Source organism: Schistocerca nitens, chromosome 8 (assembly GCF_023898315.1).
Source record: "Schistocerca nitens isolate TAMUIC-IGC-003100 chromosome 8, iqSchNite1.1, whole genome shotgun sequence".
Classification (NCBI taxonomy): domain Eukaryota; kingdom Metazoa; phylum Arthropoda; class Insecta; order Orthoptera; family Acrididae; genus Schistocerca; species Schistocerca nitens.
The window spans coordinates 99,994,964-100,018,281 of record NC_064621.1 but is presented as its reverse complement, the minus strand read 5'-3'; the positions used below and the strand labels follow the sequence as shown (position 1 = coordinate 100,018,281).

The 23,318-nt window shown below is 44.0% G+C and overlaps 1 long non-coding RNA gene across 1 annotated transcript in view; it reads left to right on the top strand.

Annotated features, from left to right (window-relative positions):
• The first annotated feature begins 485 nt into the window (after positions 1-485).
• The window catches only part of LOC126198821 (uncharacterized), a 102,121-nt gene continuing 79,288 nt past the window's right edge, over positions 486-23,318 (top strand). Inside the window, exon 1 of the long non-coding RNA XR_007540104.1 lies at positions 486-561. This is a non-coding gene — a long non-coding RNA (uncharacterized LOC126198821). The remainder of the gene's footprint in view (positions 562-23,318) is intronic.

The window sequence follows — 23,318 nt, the reverse complement described above, 5'->3', positions numbered from 1 at the left end:
CCCATAAGAGGGGAAACTAACTAGTTGGCCAGTGCTGTCCCAGTTTAAATGCGCCGGTAAAGCTGTTGATATTATCGCCGTGTCGATGAGCGCATAACGCACAAAATAGAACGAATACTTATTATTGAGTTTGATTATACTCGAGACAGCTTGGCTTACGCTTCACGTGGAACGAAATCCAATGCGATTACAGGAAACGCAGAAGAATACATAGTGTAATGTTAACACAGGTTTATTCTTATGATGAACGCCGTATGGCGATTCTGAACTAGTGACAAATTTTTTTGTGAATTGGGCAATAGATATTTTTATGCTACTACAATGTCATAGTAGAGTTATTTCTCATTGAGATTATTTCATTGATTCCATCTCATATTTAGAGTTTCATTTATAACATTCGTGCGTGACATTTAGTTTCGCGGCATCGTACTTATTTTGATTACGATATTCACTTATTTAAAGTCAATGTGGACCAGTGATGTGAACCCGCTGGTCACGTGGTATCAACACGGGGTTCTGTGTTTCATTTGACTGAGTTGAAACAGTCGTTACCTGTTGTAGGTAAGTGTACTGTCTCCAATACATAATTTTATTTTATCGACACATCCCGCAAGCTAACTGTGTTTGTGGTGACAGTATAGCCAGACTTTGACCATCTGTTCTACATGAAAATAAATGTGGTTTAAGGATTTATGAGAAAAAAGTAATTACCTCAGTGTGACATTCATTGCTTAATAACACCCCAACCGGTAGATTTTAATTGACCGTTTTGTAAAATCTAAAATATTTCCCATTTAAAGTAAAATGAATCTGTTTGTAATAAATATATTTTTTTAGAGTGTCGACAGCATTTAGTCCTGTCATGATCGGTTATATGAAACTTGGTGGAATAAATTAAAACTTATTGCCTACTATTAATCGGTTGCCCTGACAGGTGGTATATTGTGTGACGTAACTTTCTTCATTGTCAGTATATTAAAGGCAAAATTTTAAGAAACTTCCACAGTTAGCTGTGTTTTCATGTAACTTAGTCAGCGTTAATCGATTTCATGAAGCTCAGTTTCTGCATCTTAACTGTGTATTCGCCAGCCGTTCATCACCTACCCACATCACATGCCCATACCATTTAAAACTCCGTTTCTTCACCTCTTCGGTTACGCGCATGCGAGTTTTCTTTTGCTTCACAATTTTTTTATTTGGTGTCTTCTCTCGCATTGAAACTCTACAACTTCTAAAAAAAATCCATTTGTATGGCTTTGGCTTCTTCAATCTTGTTGTGTTGTTTTCCAGGATTGCGCCCTATGTAAACAAGTGCTATGTATTATTGATTCATGTAATCTTGTTTGTATTTTTGTTTATTTTATCTGACCAAAGAATGGACCTCAGTTTATTGATAGCTTGTTTAGCATATGTTGTCCTTTGCTTTATGTATTAAACTGCTTATGTATTAGCTTCAATCTTGTGTGGATAGAAAATGAGATCTTCATAAAATTATAGTTTAAGTGACATATTTATAAAGCATAGTTCATATAAGTCCAGGCAGGCTAGGAAAAAAAATCTTACCTTCATTGTCTCAGATATTATTGAATTTAGAATATGTTAAAGTGAAGAACTAAGTAAGGAACAAGTATTAAGTTTTTGGTTTCCCCCCAAAATTTTCTGCTCAGTGATACAGCCCTCCAAAGCTGAGACTGTGCATACCATTTTGAAGATGCAAATTTTGGAAAAAAATTTAAAATGCTCTATCTCTAGAACAGTTCCAGATATTTTGTTATTTTTTATTAAAAGGTAATTGCTTTATGATTACAAAGAAATCCTCTATTTGGTCTTACTTGTCAAAGTTTTTACCATAGCATTCTGACCTTTTTAATAATTTATGGAAAATTTTTTTTACAGATTCCAATCCGTGAAATTTTGATTTTTCTTTCTTTTTTCTTCTTTCTGTTGATTAGTGTCACAAAGTTCTACATTCCCTGAAAAGGTGAGCTTCCACTTTAAGGTTGAACAGGTTTTATAAACAACTAAAATATTTGCCATGCATAAAACCTGTTTTATTATCACATAACATGCTCATAAAAATCAAAACCTATCCTTGTTTAACATAATTGTAGTTTTGAAAGATGAGTAACACTCACTTTTTTTCAAGCATTTTAATTGGTTCCAAAATGTATGTAAACGGCCCGAAGACATAAAGGTTCAGTTTATACAAGTTCTGTGCACTTTGTTTTGTACTGAAATTAGCAAGGCAATGAACTAAAAATGTGTGCCACTGCTTCTGTATCTTCCTTTGATATAGCCTTCCTGTTGAACCAATAGGAACTGCAGCACTTAAAATTTCAACACACTGTATACGGCAAGTGAGCACTGATGGCATTGTTGCTATCTTTCATCTGGAAACCTATATCCAGTAGCTGGTCCATGTGGTAGCATAAAGTTCACTACAATTTCGTTTAAATTATAACTTGTGTCAATAATCTCTACAATCCACCAGTCAGTCCCACGTCACAAACATCTCCCTTCTCATGTTGCGAATCTGAATATTTTCCTGCTGTTTCTGAGGTGTTGGCTGAATGAACAAAATTTCTTTCTTCCTATCTGAAGTGCGTACAGTATGAGTTCGCCCATTACTTTGAGTTCAAAAATGTGTCTTCTGAATTCCTTTCACAAGAGTAGTTTGTTTGGGCCATTCTTCTTCTTTCTGCTCGTGGAGTTATTGGATTTATTCTTTCCTCAAAAGAATGAGGGCTGTGGATGTGTAAGACTTCATGACTCTCATAAAATCCTCAGCATTCTGAATCACAGCTGTATTTGGTCTGGAAAGATTATGTTTTGTAGTGTGGTGCTTCAGCAGGCCTCCTACACTGTCACAAGGCACCTTGCCATGACCAGTAGCACTGTATACTCAGTCAGTTGGCACAGGCGAATTTCTCAATTCAAACAGCTGGTAACGATTTTTAAAATGACTAGGGGCACAATCAGAAATAATGATCTTTTCTGCCCCTGTTTGCAGTTGAAGAATTATGCGCATTGCTAGCAAAGCATTTGCTGAGTCATGTCCTGTGTCATCACTTATAATTGCAACACTTGTTGCCTTGTTTTGAAAATGTCACTTCTGTAAAAAGTGAAACCTGGTCATCACTCCAATGATTCCCTTGTACTTGTGGGGGAATTACAGACCAATTCTCAGTAAAATTACAGTGAAGCACTAAACATAGTTCTTCAGTCTCTACACACACTTTAATTTCTGCAATATGTTGTTGTTGCAACTTCTTCAGATGCTGGTGTTACAGCTTTCACTGACCATTTACCAAGTTCATCAATGAAACTGTCAAAGGCAACAGTTTTCTTAATGAGTTTATTTTCCTCGCATGTCGCATATTTAATTTCTGCAGAGTTATCCGCTACGTCTTTCAGGCAAAGTGTCCATAATCACAGTCCTCCCTTTCCAGGGCAGTCACCACATTCTGGAAACAAACAAGTATCTCACTTTACGTCACAGACTACTAATGACTTCACACGCCGAACAAGGTGTCATATGTCACGTGCTCCAGTAAGTTCTTCGAAGTTACCACACACAGTTCAAAAATCACGCAGTACACACATAAATGGACATCTCTAGGTGGTTGTGGAACTACCCACTTAAGTCATAGTGCATAGAAGTTTGATCTTCCAATATGTGGAGTTGTATAGTTGCTCTTATAAATTGCAAAACTTTCTTTAATACTGAAAGTCAGTTACCTCTTCACTTTCACAACTTTTTGACCTTCAGCTGTTACAGCTATAGTGTCTTTTTTTTGTTGGCACTCTGGTGAGAACAATCCCATTTATCATTTCAGATAAAATGACTGCGCTATTTGAACTTGAACCGCTTCTGCAGGATGACCATAATAGGGATCTGGTTTTTCAAAGACTCCTTTTACAGACCCCATGTTTCTTGATTTGTCTACCGTGTACTTTTGATACTAATGCAATGTGGTTCAAAATTATTTTCCTTTAAAGTTTCCCTGGAATAATAGTTAAAACTTGTACCTTTTCACTGTAGGATGTGCAATACTCAACAGCTGAATTGATATTTGTGAAAAATTCCTGATAAAGGTGCTTCGGTTAATTTTCTTCCGAAGATGGAATTTCTACTTTGAAGATTGTCAGTTTTGCCGTTGTGTATTCATCCATAGCTTTAGTAATTTCTGTGTGTATTCTTGATGCATAGAGCTTATGACTCGACTTCATTAACCATGGTTTCTTAACAGGACTAACATCTACCTCTGTAGTTGACTGATTCAGGGTATTCAATTCTTCCTCTATTGATGCAAAATCTGCACCATGCGAGGCTTCACCTTGTTCATATACTATCATTGTTGTTATTCTGTCAAAACATTTAGCACACACTGTCATCACTGGAAACATATTCACTTTGAAACAGTCTTCAAATGAGAACACTTATTCCCAGCCTGAACGAAGTCTGTTTTTTGTTTGTCTTTTATATCACTCTGTTATGGATATGCAAACAGTCAGCACACTTCCCCGGTGGCCCGTCAGAAGACATTACAAACAGTCCTTTTCACAAAACGCACTGCAACTGTGTCAACTGGCAAATTCTTCACGAAAACACAGAACTTGCTGGATGGTCTCAGATTTCTTAGAAACCTCTTCAATAAACAAATTAGCAATGGGCAGCTACATTACAGAAAGCTGCAATGAACAACCATTACAAAGAAACTGACATGAAGCTACAACAAAGTGTAAGAAGTAACTGCAACAAAGACAACAGAAATAAACATTGTAACAAAGAAATTAGTTCGAAACAACTTCAGTGAAGACAAACATTGCCCTTGAAAGTTAAAAAATTATTTTTTGAAATAAAACATGTCCAACTTAAAATTGGAAGCTCTCCTTTACAAAAAATTTATTCTTGTCAGGTGCAGTATTTACATACGTATTTTTTGTGATGTTACACAATCAATGTGAGTGGTAGTGTGTGTGTGTGTTTACCTGATAACCTCAAAAAGATGACTACAGTGGAAGAGATGCAGAACAACACACATTCAAACATGACACAAAATATTTATGTACATATTTGCACTTAATAAGAAAAAAAATCTTGAAACATGTTGTGCTAAGTACAAAAAAATGTGTAACTAGTGCAATATTTCTTTATTTGAATAATGAACGACAGCTGCAAGCTTGCAGAAACATCTATTATTATGAAACTTTCTGGCAGATTAAAACCGTGTGCCGGACCGAGACTCGAACTCGGGACCTTTGCCTTTTGCGAGCAAGTGCTCTACCAGGAGAGCTTCTGTAAAGTTTGGAAGGTAGGAGACAAGGTACTGGCAGAAATAAAGCTGTGAGGACAGAGCGTGAGTCATGCTTCGGTAGCTCATTTGGTAGAGCACTTGCCCGCGAAAGGCAAAGGTCCCGAGTTCGAGTCTCTGTCTGGCACACAGTTTTAATCTGCCAGAAAGTTTCATATCAGCGCACACTCCGCTGCAGAGTGAAAATCTCATTCTGGGTCTATTATTATGTATAAATTGAGTCACATTCCTACTTCCCAGACAGCTATCAGTTCGTTACGTCAGCAGTTTTTATTAGATAATAAACCTTCATTAGGCGATAAACAAGTGTCTGACAAGTCTTTCTATGCCTGTTATGTACATATATCATACATAAGGTGTGAAAATGTAAGGGGGTATCCTATACGTAACTTGTACACCTTAAAACGTCATTACCCACATTTTACATTTTCCCGCATTTTACAGCATTTTTTGAAGTCTTTTGAAAATTGTAAAAGTGGATTTTCACTATACTTCATTCCATAAAATGAAGCCAAGTGTACAAAGTATGTTTTGAAAATGGGTACTTCTTTGTTTAAATTAAAAAGTCACATTGCCACACAAAGAAAAAATTCCCTGTCGTAAAGGGTTAAAATGAAATATAATAATGGTTGTGGTGTTAATTATGGTATCTAAATCACTAGTGACTTTAAGTAACATTTCCAGATATCTTTGTGTTTACAGTTTTATTTTCCTGGACTAATGTTGCCGAATAAATTAAGGGGAAACATGTCCACCAAAATGTAATTTGTGTATATTCAGTTGTACACAGTCCAACACAAGGTAAAAATTATTAACATATTAGAAGCAACAGATGTGCGTGTCCTATGAACATTAAAAAAACACTTTTACATTTTTCTTTTGAAGATTAGCCATGATATTATCATACCTTCCCTCTCCCACCATTATGACTTCATTGTATTTTCTTTCCATGTGGGTAGAAGTTGAGTCCCGTCAAGACACACCATCTTTGCCTTGTAACACTATCATGAATTTCACCTTCCACAGTCGTACAGTTCAGGTATGATAGATATATGGTGCCAATTATATTGATAAGAAGTTACATGGGAAGCTGCATGTTACAGATCTTCTGAAGTTCCTTTTGCATTACGGCTTTGTGGTGCGGATAAGTAGATGTACGGTTTCTTCCTTTGTGTGCAAAGTAGTTTGTTGGAAGTAACTAAAATTAAGCTTCAGCACAGTGTTTTGCCCTCCTATATCCATGCAGTGTAAACTGCCTTTTTTGCCTGCAGGACCATAATGAGACACTAACAATCAGCTTTGACCAGTAGCAGTGTCGAGACTGCGTTTGTGACAACTTCATAAAGATGGTGACTGCCACAAATCTGTCACATGTATTTTATGTACAATTATTGGGACCTTTGCAAGAAAGTGAATATTGGGATTTCAGTTGGAGTGTTCTTGTTATTAATGCTTTCAACATATGAGAGTTCAGAGTTTGAGACTGTACATGGGAAGTAGGTGTTTTCTTCCCCCAACAACTTTCTGTTCCACTTGTCATTACAACAGCTGGCTCCCTCTCAACCTTCCCTCCTTGAAGAATGAACTAACATTTCCAAAAGATACCTAATAGTTTTTCCCTACTTCTAAATGTATGTATCAACAGTACATGGAATCCTGCCTCCTGAAGCTGAGTAGGCAACTGCTGGCAAGTCATTCTTTCATTTTGTAACCAAACAGTTTGTGTGTCACATGAAGTGAGTGTTTGCATAATTTGATGCTAACATTTGTGCACTTTTAAGGTCAATTCACTCTGAAAGGAACATCACTGTCAAAAGGTGATGTGTTCACACTGAGCAGAATATATACACACACACATACACTTCACTTAGCCCAGTACTGAATGGTGAAAGTACAGTTTATAATAAAAGATCTGATACAGGAAGTTGAATATAGTAGCAGAATTAAGGATCTAACAGTGATAAAGATTATAATAGGCCCAAACAATACTCTCGATGGATGTTCTTGACAAAGGTTGTACGATAAATTTTCCACATTGCTGAGAAGTGAAAGAACAGCAAAAATGCCATCTGACTATTTCAGAACACTGACATTTGTGTGCTAGAGTAAATACATTACTGACCAATAAATTGCTACACCAAGAAGAAGTGCAGATGATAAACGGGTATTCATTGGACAAATATATTATACTAGAACTGACATGTGATTACATTTTCACGCAATTTCGGTGCATAGTTCCTGAAAAATCAGTACCCAGAACAACCACCTCTGGCCGTAATAACGGCCTTGATACGCCTGGGCATTGAGTCAAACAGAGGTTGGATGACGTGTATAGGTACAGCTGCCCATGTAGCTTCATCACGGTACCACAGTTCATCAAGAGTAGTGACTGGTGTATTGTGACGAGCCAGTTGCTCGCCCACCATTGACCACACGTTTTCAATTGGTGAGAGATCTGGAGGATGCGCTGGCCAGGGCAGCAGTTGTACACTTTTTTTTTTGTATCCAGAAAGGCCCCTGCTGAAATGTAGGGTTTCGCAGGGCTCGAATGAAGGGCAGAGCCACGGGTTGTAACACATCTGAAATGTAACGCCCACTGTTCCAAGTGCCGTCAATGTGAACAAGAGGTCACCGACATGCGTAACCAATGGCACCCCCATACCATCACGCCGGGTGATACGCCAGTATGGCGATGACGAATACACGCTTCCAATGTGCGTTCACAGCGATGTTGCCAAACATGGATGCGACCATCAGGATGCTGTAAACAGAACCTGGATTCATCTGAAAAAATGATGTTTTGCCATTCGTGCACCCAAGTTTGTCATTGAGTACACCATCACAGGTGCTCCTGTCTGTGATGCAGTGTCAAGGGTAACCGCAGCGATGGTCTAAGAGCTGATAGTCCATGCTGCTGCAAACGTCGTCGAACTGTTTGTGCAGATGGTTGTTGTCTTGCAAACGTCCTATCTGTTGACTGAGGGATCGAGACGTGGCTACACGATCCGTTAGTCATACGGATAAGATGCCTGTAATCTAGACTGCTAGTGATACGAGGCCATTGGGATCCAGCACGGCGTTCCGTATTACCCTCCTGAAACCACCGATTCCACATTCTGCTAACAGTTATTGGATCTCGACCAACGTGAGCAGCACTGTCGCAATACGATAAACCGCAATCATGATAGGCTACAATCTGACCTTTATCAAAGTCGGAAACATGATGGTAAGCACTTCTTCTTACACGAGGCATCACGACGACGTTTCACCAGGCAACGTTGGTCAACTACTGTTTGTGCATGAGAAATCGGTTGTAAACTTTCCTCAAGTCAGCACGTTGTAGGTGTCGCCACCAGTGCCAACCTTGTGTGAATGCTCTGAAAAGCTAATCATTTGCATATCACAGCTTCTCCTTCCTGTCAGTTAAATTTCACGTCTGTAGCATGTCATCTTTGTGGTGTAGCAATTTTAATGGCCAGTAGTGTATATACTACTGTTACAAAAAGAAAACCCCATCTATCCTGTGATGCTTTATTTTTTGTAGCCAGATAACGTAAGAAATAATTGTATTTTTGTCATTTGATAGATCTTTTTGGGGCAAGAGGAATGTTCAGTATGAGCCATCAGCTATGGCTAGTGACATAGTAATAGTTGTTGTGGTGACCCCTTTGGTGCATGTATTCAGTTCTGTTGTTAGTTGACGAAGCCAATGAATTGGGGAAAAAGACTAGATCTTGTGACACACTGATCTGTATTTTAGCCAGAGGTCTAGGTTATGTTTGAAGGTGGCAGTTTGTTGAGAGTTGGCAAAGCCAATAAGCCTGGTACTGAAAAAAAGTTGTGGTAACAGTCTGTACTGTAGCCCATTTGAAAAATCACCAATAACGTCACATTATAGTTGCCACACTGTTTTTAAGGCATTTGTTCCACATTTCCTATGTCACCGGTCAAAACCAATTACTGGTTTCAAACCTTCCTCTGTATCTGACTCTTTTTGTTTTAAAAGGGGCTTTTAATTAAAATTGTTTCATCTCTTTATGTTCTGGTGTCCGTGTAGTAATATTTTTGTTCCATATATTGTAATACCTAAATTATTTTACATTATTTGATAGTTAACCTCTTTTCTGAAGAACGCTAACAGGAAATATATCTTGGTCCTCATGTCATAAAAACAAAGCTAATAATGAAATGAGTTCTTAGCAGACAAGAGCGTGAGATCCAGCACAGTGACTAGTGCATTGCAAACACAGGCCAGCTTTTGACAGCGGTAGACGATGCGGCTCTCCCCACTGAAACGTCAACATCAAAACTTTTTTCCTGGGAAACATTGACATTCTGTTCAGTTGATAGTCTTTTTAAAAGTTTCCATTTGGAATGCGTTGGGTGATCTTTCAACATACTTTTCTCTCAGTTTTGAAACAATCTTTACTCCCATAACCAGTGTATCTGACAAGAACCACTACCATAAAGAAATTTCAACACATTGCTGTGGTATACACCACTTCTAACAAACACCGAACAATGCGCTCCAGTGCGCAGCCGCCAAATACATTTCTGGCCGCACTTCTCTGGGCGGCCCGCTGCTTCCTTCGCTGGCCGTCTTCACACGCACGCTCCCTTACGTGGCCGAGAAATACATCGCTGGCCGCACTTCTCCAGGCGGCTCGCGGCTACCATCGCTGGCCGCCTTCGCGCGCACGCGCTTGTCATCACACAGCAATTGGCTACGCCAGGAAACATTGCGATTGGTTTTGCCTGGAAAACAGCGACCCCAGCCGACGGCTCCATTAACTAGCAAGCCTTATATAAACCCGGCCGCCGCCGCAAAAGACAGTTCTCATCGGGAAGTGCAGTACGCAGGGTTCCAGCTGCTTGTGGATGACTCGCCACCCAGTCGAGGTTACCTGGCTGCTCGGCGGAAAACTTGCGACTTCACTCAGAGGGACTGAACTTCACTGGACTTGGGAATAATTACGGGACGTGCACCCCACCATGCACATTTGGACATTGGTATAACCAAATTTTAATTATGCATTACTTCTGAGTGTGAGCCTGGGTAGACGTTTGGCTAACATAATTGTTAAAAAGTGATTTGTGATTTAATAAGCCAGACTGAAGAGGTTATTGTGTTATTCCTGGTTATAACAATTGCAGCATAAGGGTTTGTTCTGGCTGAACCAACAAGTGGAATGAGGTTGATTATGGTACATTGCGTAGTATTATGGGAGATTGTGGGACAAAAGGTATATTCGGTATGAATTATTGGCTTTGATCAGTGACATCATGTTAATAGCTGCTGTTAAATCACATTTTGGTGCATGTATTGAGTTTCGTTGTTAGTTGAGAGAGCCAGTGGATGTGAAAGCAAAACACTGGTTGTGACAACACTGTTGTATAACGTACCTCATTTGAAAAATCGCCGCTGCTGTCACAATAGTCACCTTGTTGTTTACCCTACTTCTCACGTGTTTGCTACATCACTGGTCAAAGTCAACTACTCACACTGAATATTCCTCTTTGTCTGAGGCTGCATATTGGGTCTTCTCACATTTCACTGTGTTAACTGTTCTGATACACTGTGATGGCAAGTCATGGGATACGGTGTTGGACCTCCCTTTGCAAGGCATAGTGCAGCTGCTCAACATGGCACGAACGCAAGAAGTCGTGGGTAGTCTCGGCAGAGGTATTGAGCCGTGCTGCCCCCATAGTAGCTGTCCATAATTGTGAAAGTGTTGCCAGTGCAAGATTTTGTGCACGACCTGACCTCTCTATTACATTGCATAAATGTTCAATGGGATTCATGTTGTGCAAGCTGGGTGGCCAAATCTTTTGCTTGAGTTGTCAAAATGTTCTTCAAACCAATCGTGAACCGTTGTGGTCTGGTGACATGACATCGTTGTTTGGGAACGTGAAGAGTGTGAATGGCTGCAGATGGTCTCAAAGTATACAAAATTGACCATTTCCACTCAATGATAGGTTTATTTGGACCAGAGGACCCATTCTGTTCCGTGTAAGTACAGGGCACCCCCCCCCCCCCCCACATCGCCCCGTCCCCTCCCCCTCCGCCCCCTGCGGGTCCGGGGATTAGAATAGGCTCGAGGTATTTCTGCCAGTCGTAAGAGGTGACTAAAAGGAGTCCCTCCCCCTCAAGGGGGTAGTTAGCGCCAGCGTCCGGGGATGGACGGTTCCACGACCTCTATTTGCAGTCATTTTGGTTTTTCACTTCTTCTCGTTTCTTCCTTCCTTTGCTTGGTTCCTTTCTTTGTTCTTCTCCATCTCCCTTGCCTTCTCTCCATTGCCGATGAACCTATAGAACCAATGGACGATGACTGTCCGCCTACTGATAGTGGCGGCAGTGCTCGCTCGAAGCCAGGCCCTCAGCGGCCTTCGAGGTGACCCCTTCTTTCATCTTCCTTCTCTTCTTACGATGGCACTTATTCACTGGAATATTTGCAGCATTTGCTCCAACCGAGAGGACTTGAAGTTGCTGCTCCGCTTGCACCGTCCGCTCGTCGTAGCCCTCCAGGAAACGAAGCTACGCCCATGCAATCAAATTGCCTTGGCACACTACACCTCTGTGCGTTTTGACCTAGCCCCTGTGGTAGGTATTCCGGCCCATGGAGGGGTTATGTTGCTGGTTCGGGATGATATTTACTACGATCCCATCACATTGCACACTGGCCTGCAGGCAGTTGCCATCTGAATTACTCTCCCCACTTTTACATTTTCCATTTGTACCGTTTACACTCCCTCGTCATCTGCCATTACCAGGGCAGACATGCTGCAGCTTATTGCTCAGCTACCTGCACCATTTTTGTTAACTGGAGACTTCAATGCCCACCATCCCGTTTGGGGCTCTCCAGCATCCTGCCCGAGGGGCTCCCTGTTTGCCGACCTTTTCAACCAGCTCAATCTTGTCTGCCTCAATACTGGCGCCCCTACTTTTCTTTCGGACACATCTCACACCTATTCCCATTTAGACCTCTCTATATGTACTACCCAACTTGCACGCCGGTTTGAGTGGTATGCACTTCCTGATACATATTCGAGCGACCACTTCCCGTGTGTTACCCATCTCCTGCAGCATACCCCCTCTCCGTGCTCATCTAGTTGGAGCATCTCCAAAGCAGACTGGGGGCTCTTCTCTTCCAGGGCGACCTTTCAGGATCAAACCTTCACAAGCTGCGATCGTCAGGTCGCACACCTCACGGAAGTCATTCTCACTGCTGCTGAATATTCCATCCCTCACCCTCCTTCTTCTCTACGTCGCGTACCGGTCCCCTGGTGGACCGCAGCATGTAGAGACGCTTTACGTGCTCGTCGACGTGCTTTACGCATCTTTAAACGCCACCCTACAGTGGCGAATTGTATCACTTATAAACGGTTACGTGCACAGTGTCGTCGTATTATTAAAGAAAGCAAGAAAGCCAGCTGGGCTGCTTTCACAAGCACCTTCAACAGTTTTACTCCTTCTTCTGTTGTCTGGGGTAGCCTGCGCCGGCTATCTGGCACTGAGGTCCACTCACCAGTTTCTGGCTTGATGGTCGCGAATGACGTTCTTGTGGCCCCTGAGGATGTCTCCAATGCCTTCGGCCGCTTTTTCGCAGAGGTTTCGAGCTCCGCTCATTACCACCCTGCCTTCCTCCCCCGCAAACAGGCAGAGGAGGCTAGGCCACCTAACTTCCGCTCCTCGAATCGTGAAAGTTATAATGCCCCATTCACCATGCGGGAACTCGAAAACGCACTTGCCCGGTCACGGTCCTCCGCTCCAGGGCCTGATTCTATCCATATTCAGATGCTGAAGAACCTTTCTCCTGCGGGAAAAGGCGAGTCTATTGTTGTCCCGATTCCTAAGCCGGGGAAGGACAAGCACTTGCCTTTCAGTTATCGACCCATCTCGCTTACCAGCTGTGTCTGTAAAGTGATGGAGCGAATGGTTAACTCTCGTGTGGTTTGGCTGCTCGAGTCTCGACGCCTACTTACCAATGTACAATGTGGATTTCGTAGGTGCCGCTCTACTGTTGACCATCTGGTTACCTTGTCGACCTTCATTATGAATAACTTCTTGCAGAAGCGCCCGAACGCGGCTGTGTTCTTTGATTTGGAAAAGGCTTACAACACCCGTTGGAGGGCGGGCATTCTCTGCACCATGCATACATGGGGCCTTCGCGGTCGCCTCCCTCTTTTTATTCGTTCCTTTTTAATGGATCGACAGTTCAGGGTACGTGTGGGTTCTGTCCTGTCAGACACCTTTCGCCAGGAGAATGGGGTGCCACAGGGCTCAGTTTTGAGCGTCGCTCTCTTCGCCATAGCGATCAATCCAATAATGGATTGCCTCCCAGCTGATGTATCAGGCTCCCTTTTCGTGGACGATTTTACCATCTATTGCAGCGCGCAGCGTACATGTTTCCTGGCGCGCTGTCTTCAGTGTTCTCTGGACCGTCTTTACTCCTGGAGTGTCGCCAATGGCTTCCGTTTTTCTGCCGAGAAGACGGTCTGTATTAACTTCTGGCGCTACAAAGAGTTTCTCCCACTGTCCTTACGACTCGGTCCCGTTGCTCTCCCATTCGTGGAGACAACAAAATTTTTAGGTCTTACATTTGACAGGAAACTTAGCTGATCTCCACATGTCATATTTGGCTGCCCGTTGTACCCGTTCTCTAAATGTCCTCCGTGTTCTCAGTGGTATGTCGTGGGGAGTGGATCAAACCGTCCTACTTCGTCTATATCGGTCGATCGTCCGCTCCAAGCTGGATTATGGGCGCTTCGTATACTCCTCTGCACGGCCATCCATCTTATGCCGCCTCAACTCCATACAACATCGGGGTTTACGACTTGCGATCGGAGCGTTTTATACTAGTCCTGTCGAGAGTCTTCATGCTGACGCTGGTGAATTGCCACTCACCTACTGGCGCGATATACTGCTTTGTCGGTATGCCTGTCGGCTACTGTCAATGCCCGACCACCCGTCTTATCGTTCCTTTTTTGACGACTCTCTCGACCGTCAGTACGGGTTGTATGTCTCTGCCCTGCTACCCCCTGGAGTTCGCTTTCGTCGCCTCCTTCAACACCTTAATTTTTTACTCCCTGCAACCTTTCGAGTGGGCGAGAGCCACACGCCACCTTGGCTCCAGGCTCAGGTTCGCGTTCACCTTGACCTCAGCTCGCTCCCAAAGGAGGTTACCCCCGGTTCGGTATACCACTCCCGTTTTGTCGAACTTCGTTCGAAGTACATTAATATGACCTTCATTTATACAGATGGCTCAAAGACCAATGACGTGGTCGGGTGTTCTTTTATAGTCGGGGCACAAAGTTTCAAATACCGGCTCCATGGCCATTGTTCGGTCTTCACAGCTGAGCTCTTTGCCCTCTACCAGGCTGTTCTTTACATCTGCCGCCACTGACATTCTGCTTATGTCATGTGCTCTGATTCCCTGAGCGCCATCCAGAGCCTCAGTGATCCGTATCCGGTTCACCCTTTCGTGCACCGGATCCAACGCTCTCTTCAGCAGCTGGTCGACGTCGGTTCTCCGGTTAGCTTTATGTGGGTTCCTGGCCATGTCGGTATCCCTGGGAACGAAGCTACAGATGCCGCGGCCAAGGCTGCGGTCCTCCAGCCTCGGACAGCTTCTTGTTATGTCCCTTTGTCAGATTGTAGCAGGGTAATTTGTCAGTGCATTTTATCGCTGTGGCATGCCGATTGGGCTGCCCTTACAGACAACAAGCTTCGGGCCTTGAAACCTCTTCCCGCGGCTTGGACGTCCTCCTCCCGCCCTTCTCGGCGGGAAGGAGGTCGTTTTGGCCCGGTTACGAATTGGACACTGCCGGTTCAGCCATCGCCATCTGCTGACGGCTGCGCCGGCGCAGTTCTGCCCATGTGGGCAATTGCTGACGGTCCGCCACATTTTAGCATCCTGTCCGGATTTTAAAACACTGCGTCTTGATCTTGGCCTGCCATGTACTCTAGACGCCATTTTAGCGGATGACCCACGAGCAGCTGCTCGCGTTCTTCGTTTTATCAACTTGACAAACCTCTCTAAGGACATTTGATTATGCTGTTTTTTAATCCTATGCCTGTCAGTCTGTCTTTTATCGTGTTTTCCCTTTTAGTTGCTGTTTTAAACTTGTGCCGCGGTGCATTCCTAACGTAGTCTGGGAGCTAATGACCATTGAAGTTGTGCGCCCTAAAACCACGAAAAAAAAAAAAGGCACGTACGTACCCCCTGGTAAAGATCAGGCCCAGGGAGGGGTGATTGTCTGCGCTGATACCTTCTGACCATGCCGATTGGTCCCTCCGCCTGTTTCTCGGGAGGTATGACCTGAGGTGTAAACATTCACCTAAGGCGGGAGTGCCCTCTGAGAGGGTCCCCACAAGGAAGGAGCGAGCCATCGGAGACGCTGGCAATCGTGGGGGATTCCTCCGCAATGGATTTCTCTTCTTCTTCTCTCTCGACTTCTGCCCATAAACGGAAACTTGACCAGACACCAGTGACAAAAGTACTACCGCCTGCCACACAGTTCCTCGTAGTTTCTCGATCCGAGGACGGCAAGGAGTTTTCCTCTGTCAACCCTTTCGTTATCCAGAAGGGCGTAGATGCCATAGCCGGATCTGTCAAGTCGTGTACCAGGTGCGTAATGGTACCTTGTTACTAGAAACTGAGAGCGCCTTTCAGGCACAAAAACTGCTTTGGGCCACACTCCTGTACACGTTCCCTGTCAGGGTGGAGGCTCACCGCACTTTGAATTTGTCTCGTGGTGGGGTATATACTCGATCACTCGACGGATTGACTGACGAGGAGATTCAGTCTTTCCTCGCTGAGCAGGGCGTGACGGCTGTCCATAGGGTCATGAAAAAGGTCAACAATGACCTCGTACCGACCCGGACACTTTTCTTGACCTTTGATAGTGTTCAGCTGCCGTCGCATATCAAAGCGGGCTACGAGGTTATTTTTGTTCGCCCCTATGTCCCGACACCTACTCGCTGCTACCAGTGTCAGTGTTTTAATCACACTCGCCAGTCTTGTTCCAATGCGGCTAAATGTGTCACTTGTGGCAGGGATGCCCATGAGGGTGACTGTCCACCTCCGTCTCCTCGTTGTGTGAACTGTCAGGGTGACCATGCAGCGTCCTCCCGCAACTGTCCCATCTACAAGGAAGAACGCTGTATCTAAGAAATTCGGGTCAAAGAGTGTGTCCACCTCAGCTGCTCGCAAGCTATTTGCTAGTAGGAAGCCCACGCTGCTCCCAGCGGGAAAATACAGTACTGTCCTCGTCTCTCCTCAGACTACCAGGGAGGTAGCGACGCAGACATGCGATCTGACCTTCAGCACCACGGTCGTCCGTTCGGCCAGTGCTAAGATCGCGCGGTCAACGTCTCCTCTTCCTCCCGCCACCCCTACGACACAAGCACCTTCATCAGCTTCTGCCAAGACGAAGACCCAGAAGTCAGATGCACGGGCCTTCAAGAAGGAACCGTCCCGTGCAGACTTCCTACGTACCTCGAACTCCCAGCCGTCGACCAGTACTTCCACTAAACGACCTTCCAAGAAGGCTCATAGGAACCACAGTTCTCCTTCTCCGCCACGGCGTATTTCTTCTCCTGCGCCACCCAGCGGTTGCCGCCCCAGGCCGTCATCCGTTTCGTCTGGCCGCACCGCTGGTAGCAGAACATCTGGCCATTCACCTGCAGAGGAAGCTCCCCCTCCCGGCCATCTTAACAAGATGGCCGATGAACCTATAGAACAAATGGACCATGACTGTCCACCTACTGATAGCGGCGGCAGTGCTCGCTCAAAGCCAGGCCCTCAGCGGCCTTTGAGGTGACCCCTTCTTTCATCTTCCTTTTCTTCTCACGCTGGCACTTCTTCATTGGAAAAAATTTATATATATATATATATATATATATATATATATATATATATATATATATATATATACACACACACACACACACACACACACTTGAATTAAAAAAAAAAAAGGTTGCATGGCGCGAGATTCGATCCGGCGACCTTCGGATTACGAACCCGAGCGTTTACCGCTGCGCCACAACACTGTAGGAAATTGTTAATCATAGAGAGTATTTCACAGAAACGGTTTATTTTAACTGTCGATTTTCTCGCCAACGGCTGAGAAGTGCATCTTGGTGCTTTGCCACATTACACCTCTGGCCATGAGCTTTTTTTATGCGCAGTATGAATTGAATCTGAATTTCACAATTGGCGGCCTCCCCTTGTTAGTCAAATCCAGCCATTTGACTGTGTATAGACATTTACATTACTGCTGTTGTCTTCTGGTCCAGATTTTACAGGGTTGTTATAATTAAACTCTGAATGATCGTAGGACAATGACACTTCATGGAAACGTCTTTGAGGACCTGAAGTAGAGAATGGATGAAACACCAAAGGGGACATATTTTGATTTCCATATGAGACAGTAATATCTGTTCATTGTGTACCACATTAACATTCCAGGTTACAACCGTTGCTCAGTGTGATGACCACCTCGTTCTGTGAGTTACATGCACTCTGTGTGGATGCTATTTCACAGCTGTTAACAGTGCTTTTCAAACTGTGAGCCGTGGAATATTCAGCTGTTGTGACACAGCTCATGAACTGCATGGAGATCACACATTGCGTCCCGCATTCTCAGGAACATCTTGAACAATTTTTGTCACAGTTGGTCCTCTGCCTCTCACAGGAGCAATCCCCAAATTGCAAATTAATTCAAACTGCCAATTTTGTTCTTCAACCCCATTACGGAAGGGAATCTCTCTATATATATCGATAGTCGAGGAGAGCAGCTGTAGCACTGTTGCTGTTTTGATGAAACAGCTTTACGAGTAAAGCCATACTCACCTTGTCCAGACCCATGTTGACTGCCTGCAACTGTAATGCACACTAATGCTGTTTGAACAGTACTTAGGCGTACCAGTAGCGGCGTCTAATGGCAAGTCGGGGCACTAAAACTACTAACACAAATCCTGCAGTGCAGTCTGAAAATCATTCGTACAAAGTGGGGTACCCATACAGTAGACAGTCTTCAGTCTGCACTGGGGCAAGTAGTGGAACTTTAGTTAAGACTGTGCTGTATGCCAATTAGGTTGTTTTCTATCAGAGTATACTGAGGATATTCTACATATTTAGCAATCCTACGCAGTCACCCACTCTATTGGAAAGTTGTGCAGGTCACAACAGTACATACGAAAAGAAACAGAAGTAATCCACTGAGTTAGAATATAAAGCAGTAGCTTTATTGAGAGGAGTTAGGTCTCATTATGCATGTCTTTACAAAACTGAGAGGCAGCTTCTGTCTTCTGTGATCCGAGTTTATTAGCCTTCCTGTCACAATCATTCTTCTGTATTAGCTAACCAAGATATTGAAATTCATGCACTCCCACAAATTTTCCATAATCTGTGTTCATGAAATCGCTGCATATTCATCATCATCATCATCATCAACAACAACAACAACAACAACAACAATAACTGGAACAGTTTCCAGGCCCAGGCCAGGTCTGTTTAGAACATAACCTGCACCATGTAGTTTTGTTTTCCCACTGTCTGTGTCCACTGTGATCCAGTCCTCAACCATCTATCCCTTGCTATTCCTCTTGGTCATTTCCTTTGTGTCTCCATTTTGTGTATCTTCTTGGGAATCCTCTTTTTTCCATTCTCTTTGACTGCACGTACCATCTTAGCCTGATGTTTCTATCCTGCCGTGTAAGGGTTCCTCTTCCACTGTTTCCTTTACCCTTTCATTCCTCATCCTCTCTCTCCTTGTTACCTCTTTCCTATTTCTGAGGAACTTCATTTCACAAGCCTGTAATTCTATGTACAACTTTAGTACCCAAGTTCAGATGCAAAGGTCAGTAACTTCTATATGTTACTTCTTTGCTTTTTTTTGTGTGATGCCTTTGTTTCAAACGGGTCATTCCATGTAAACGAGGAATCATTATCAAAAAATTAATTTTTCTGTTGGAGTATTTTCCCCTGTTACATATGTAGGTTGGGCATTGAATTTCGTTGGTAAGATTGATTTTTCCCTCCAAAACCTATCGTTTACTTGTGGGAACCATTGTTTTGAAGACTATATTGTTGAGTTCGTTCATGCAGAAGATACGATCAATTTCAAGGTAAGAAAAAATCATGAAATTACAATTCTTTATGGTTTATATATCACGTTAAAGTGCGTAACTTCTTCTTTTTGGTATATTTTTAGAGGCAAACAATTTAAGCATGATAAATACAAAAACATTTATATAACCTAGCCCAAAATGGGTAACATGAGTTACCAGATGCCAATTTTTAAAAAATTTCCACAAAATACATTAAAGTATAGAAACTTATATGCCATGCTGTCCTTGACATACGTGTACCTAATAATTTGGTACCTCAAATAAATTGCCTCTTGGAAGCCTTCTCCCGGTATAGGATATTTAATTCACATAACGTGAGTTACCTTTATTTATGTAATGTGAGTTACCATAATTTTTGTAGGATTAGTTATAATTTTAAGCCGTTAGATTGGTTCTCAATTACATACAACACAACTAACAATATATTTCAACATATTTAATGTTTATTTATCTCAATATGCCACATAAAATCCCATAGGGAATAGTTATTTCTACTTTAAAACAATTTGTAATTTTTGCAGAATGCCTTTAAGTGCAGCTGAAAAGATGAGAAGGCAGAGGTGAAGAGTATAAAATCAAACACAAGGAAACTATGAAAAATTCAGGAAAAAGAAGCAGGAACAGGAAAATGTTTCAGTAGAAGAGAACAAGAAAGGATTGCTGCAGACAGGAAACGGAATGTTAGAGAAAGAGTTTCCAAGTACAGGAAGCGGCTAAAGAAAGCATCTTCAGCTACACCAAGTAGCTCTGCCCCTCCACCATATAAAAATAGGTCTTCATTGGGAAAAGCCATATCAAAAGTGAAATGTGTACTTCCAGCATCACCCAGAAAACAAAAATGTGTTATTAGAAGGTTGTATCATATATTTGTTGAACCTTTAGAAGTAGAAAGAATCTCTAAACAAAAAATAAGTGATGAAATAATAATTGCAGTAAGCAAATTCTATGAAAGTGATGACATTAGCAGACAGGCCCCTGGATACACTCCCAGGGGGTCCACAACTCTTTTGTGGATACGTGTGTAGCGAGCACGGGACCCCGAGCTAATGTGGCCCTCCTTCCTTTCCAGGCTGCATACCTTCCTTTTCCGCATCCTTCCCTCTCCCCCATCTTCGCCCCTCCTCCCCTCACCTCTGGCTCTTTCCTTCCCTTTCTCCCCCTCTGGGAGTATGGTTTGTGCCTACGTCCGGAGACGGACACTCGTAAATGTACCGCATTCTTCGCCTTCTCTGCCTGTATGTCTTCATCCTTCCTTTGTCCTTCCCTTTTCCTTACCTCTTCTCTTTACCCTCTTCTCCGCTGCGGCGTTTGAGACCTCTCCTCTTTCCTTTCTCTTTCTTTGTTTTTCCCTTTCTCTTTCTTCCTCTCTGTGCGTGTCTGAAGGCCGACCCACGCATTTTTGTGCGTAGCCGGTGACGGGGTAACGCGTAATTCCCCGCCCCGGGTAGACAGGTAGAACACGTACGTACCCCCTGGTAACGGCCAGGCCCAGGGAGGGGTGATTACCCGAGCTGATACCTTCCGAAAGTGCTGATTGGTCCCTCCGTCCGTTTGTCGGGAGGTGTGACCTGAGGTGTGAACAATCACCTAAGGCGGGAGTGCCCTCAGAGAGGGCCCCCACAAGGGAGGAGCGCGCCATCGGAGACGCCGGTAATCATGGGGGATTCTTCCACAATGGTTTCCTCACCTTCTTCTATGTCTGCTCACAAGCCTAAGTTCACTGAGTCTCAGTCACAGTCAGTTCTTCCATCGTTGCCACAGTTCCTTGTTGTTTCTTGGTCTGATTAAGGTCACGACTTCTCCACGGTCAACCCTTCCATTATTCAGAAAGGTGTCGACGCAATTGCAGGTCCTATAAAGTCTTGTTCCAGATTACGGAATGGCACCTTGTTGTTAGAAACAGTCAGTGCCCTCCAAGCGCAAAAATTGCTGCGTACTTCACTGCTCCACACCTTCCCTGTCCGGGTTGAACCGCACCGCACTATAAATTCCTCACATGGAGTCGTTTATACACGCTCCCTCGGTGGATTGTCTGACGAAGAAATTCAGCACTACCTGTCTGATCAGGGCGTAACGGCTGTTCATAGAGTTATGAAAAGGGTTGACACGAACATCATTCCAACCCGCACTGTCTTCTAGACATTTGACAAAGTTCAACTCCCATCGAAAATCAAAGCAGGCTATGAGATAATTTCAGTTTGCCCTTACGTCCCAAACCCTACGCGTTGCTATCGGTGTCAGCGGTTCAATCACACCAGCCAGTCCTGTTCCAATCCGGCCAAATGTGTTACGTGTGGCAAGGATGCCCATGAGGGTGCTTGTCCACCTCCATCCCCTCGCTGAATCAACTGTATGGGTGACCACGCTGCTTCCTCTCGAGATTGCCCCATTTATAAAGACGAAAAGCTCATCCAGGAAATCAGAGTGAAGGAAAAGGTGTCGACCTTTGCTGCTCGAAAATTATACGCCAGTCGACAGCCCACCGTGCCTCAGACAGGAAAATACAGCACTGTCCTTGCTTCTCCTCGGCCAACAAAGGAGGCGGCCACGCAGACTTGGGACCTCACCTTTAGTACCACAGTCGTCAGATCGGCCAGCACAAAGATTGCCCGTTCAACCTCGCCACTTTCGCCTGCCCACTCTATGGCTCACCCTTCATCGGGTTCTGCTAAATCTCGAGCCCACAAGTCAGACACCAAGACTTCGAAAAAAGAGCATACTCGTGAAGATTTATCACGTACCCCAAATTCACAACCATCGGTTCCTCCTTCATCTAAACATCATATTTCCAAGAAGGCTACAAAGAAACCCAGTTCCTCTCCTTCTCCGCCAAGGCGTGTCCCATGTACAGCACCACCTGGCGGAAATCGCCCTCGGCCGTCTTCTGTGTCGCCGAGGCGCACTGCTGGCAGCCGATCAACCGGCCGATTGCTGGTGGCAGGAGCTGCTCCTGAACAACCTATGGATCAGGATCTTCTGCCTTCGGCTGAGTGCCATTCCACGCTGTCGGTCGCAAGCTCTGAGCAGTCGTTGACTTGACGGCAACCTTGCTCACATTCTTCCATTTTCTGTCCACCCTATGTCCATTGTCCACTGGAATATCTGCGGCATTCCAGCCAATCGTGATGAATTGTCGATCCTCTTACGATCCTACTCGCCGGTCATCTTCTGTCTTCAGGAAACAAAGCTGCGTCCCCATGACCGCTTTGTTCTCCCTCATTTTCAGTCCGTCCGATATGATCTCCCCTCTGTTGAAGGCACTCCAGCCCATGGAGGACTAATGATTCTTCTCCATGATACTCTCCATTATCATCCAATCCCCTTAAACAGTTCCTTCCAAGCTGTCGCCGTCTGTCTTTCCCTTTCTGGATACACGTTCTCTCTTTGTACTGTATACATTCCATCGTCCACACCAATGGCACGAGCTGATCTCCTTCATCTTCTTGGTCAGCTTCCACCCCCCCCCTATTTGCTGGTTGGGGACTTCAATGCCCACCACCCACTTTGGGGATCTTCACATCCTTGTCCACGTGGCTCACTATTGCTAGACGTCTTCCACCAAACGGATCTAGTTTGCCTCAACACTGGGGTCCCTACATTTTTGTCTGCCTCCACGACAAATTTATCTCATTTGGATCTTGCGGTCGTTACTGTTCCGCTAGCTCGGCGCTTCGAATGGTTCGCCCTTGATGATACACACTCGAGTGACCACTTTCCATGTGTCCTTAGACTGCAGCCTCAACTGCCATATATGTGCCCGTGACGCTGGAAGTTTGCCCAAGCCGATTGGACACTTTTTTCGTCTCTAGCAACGTTCGATGACCGTCACTTTCCCAGCATCGACGATGAGGTCACACGTATTACCT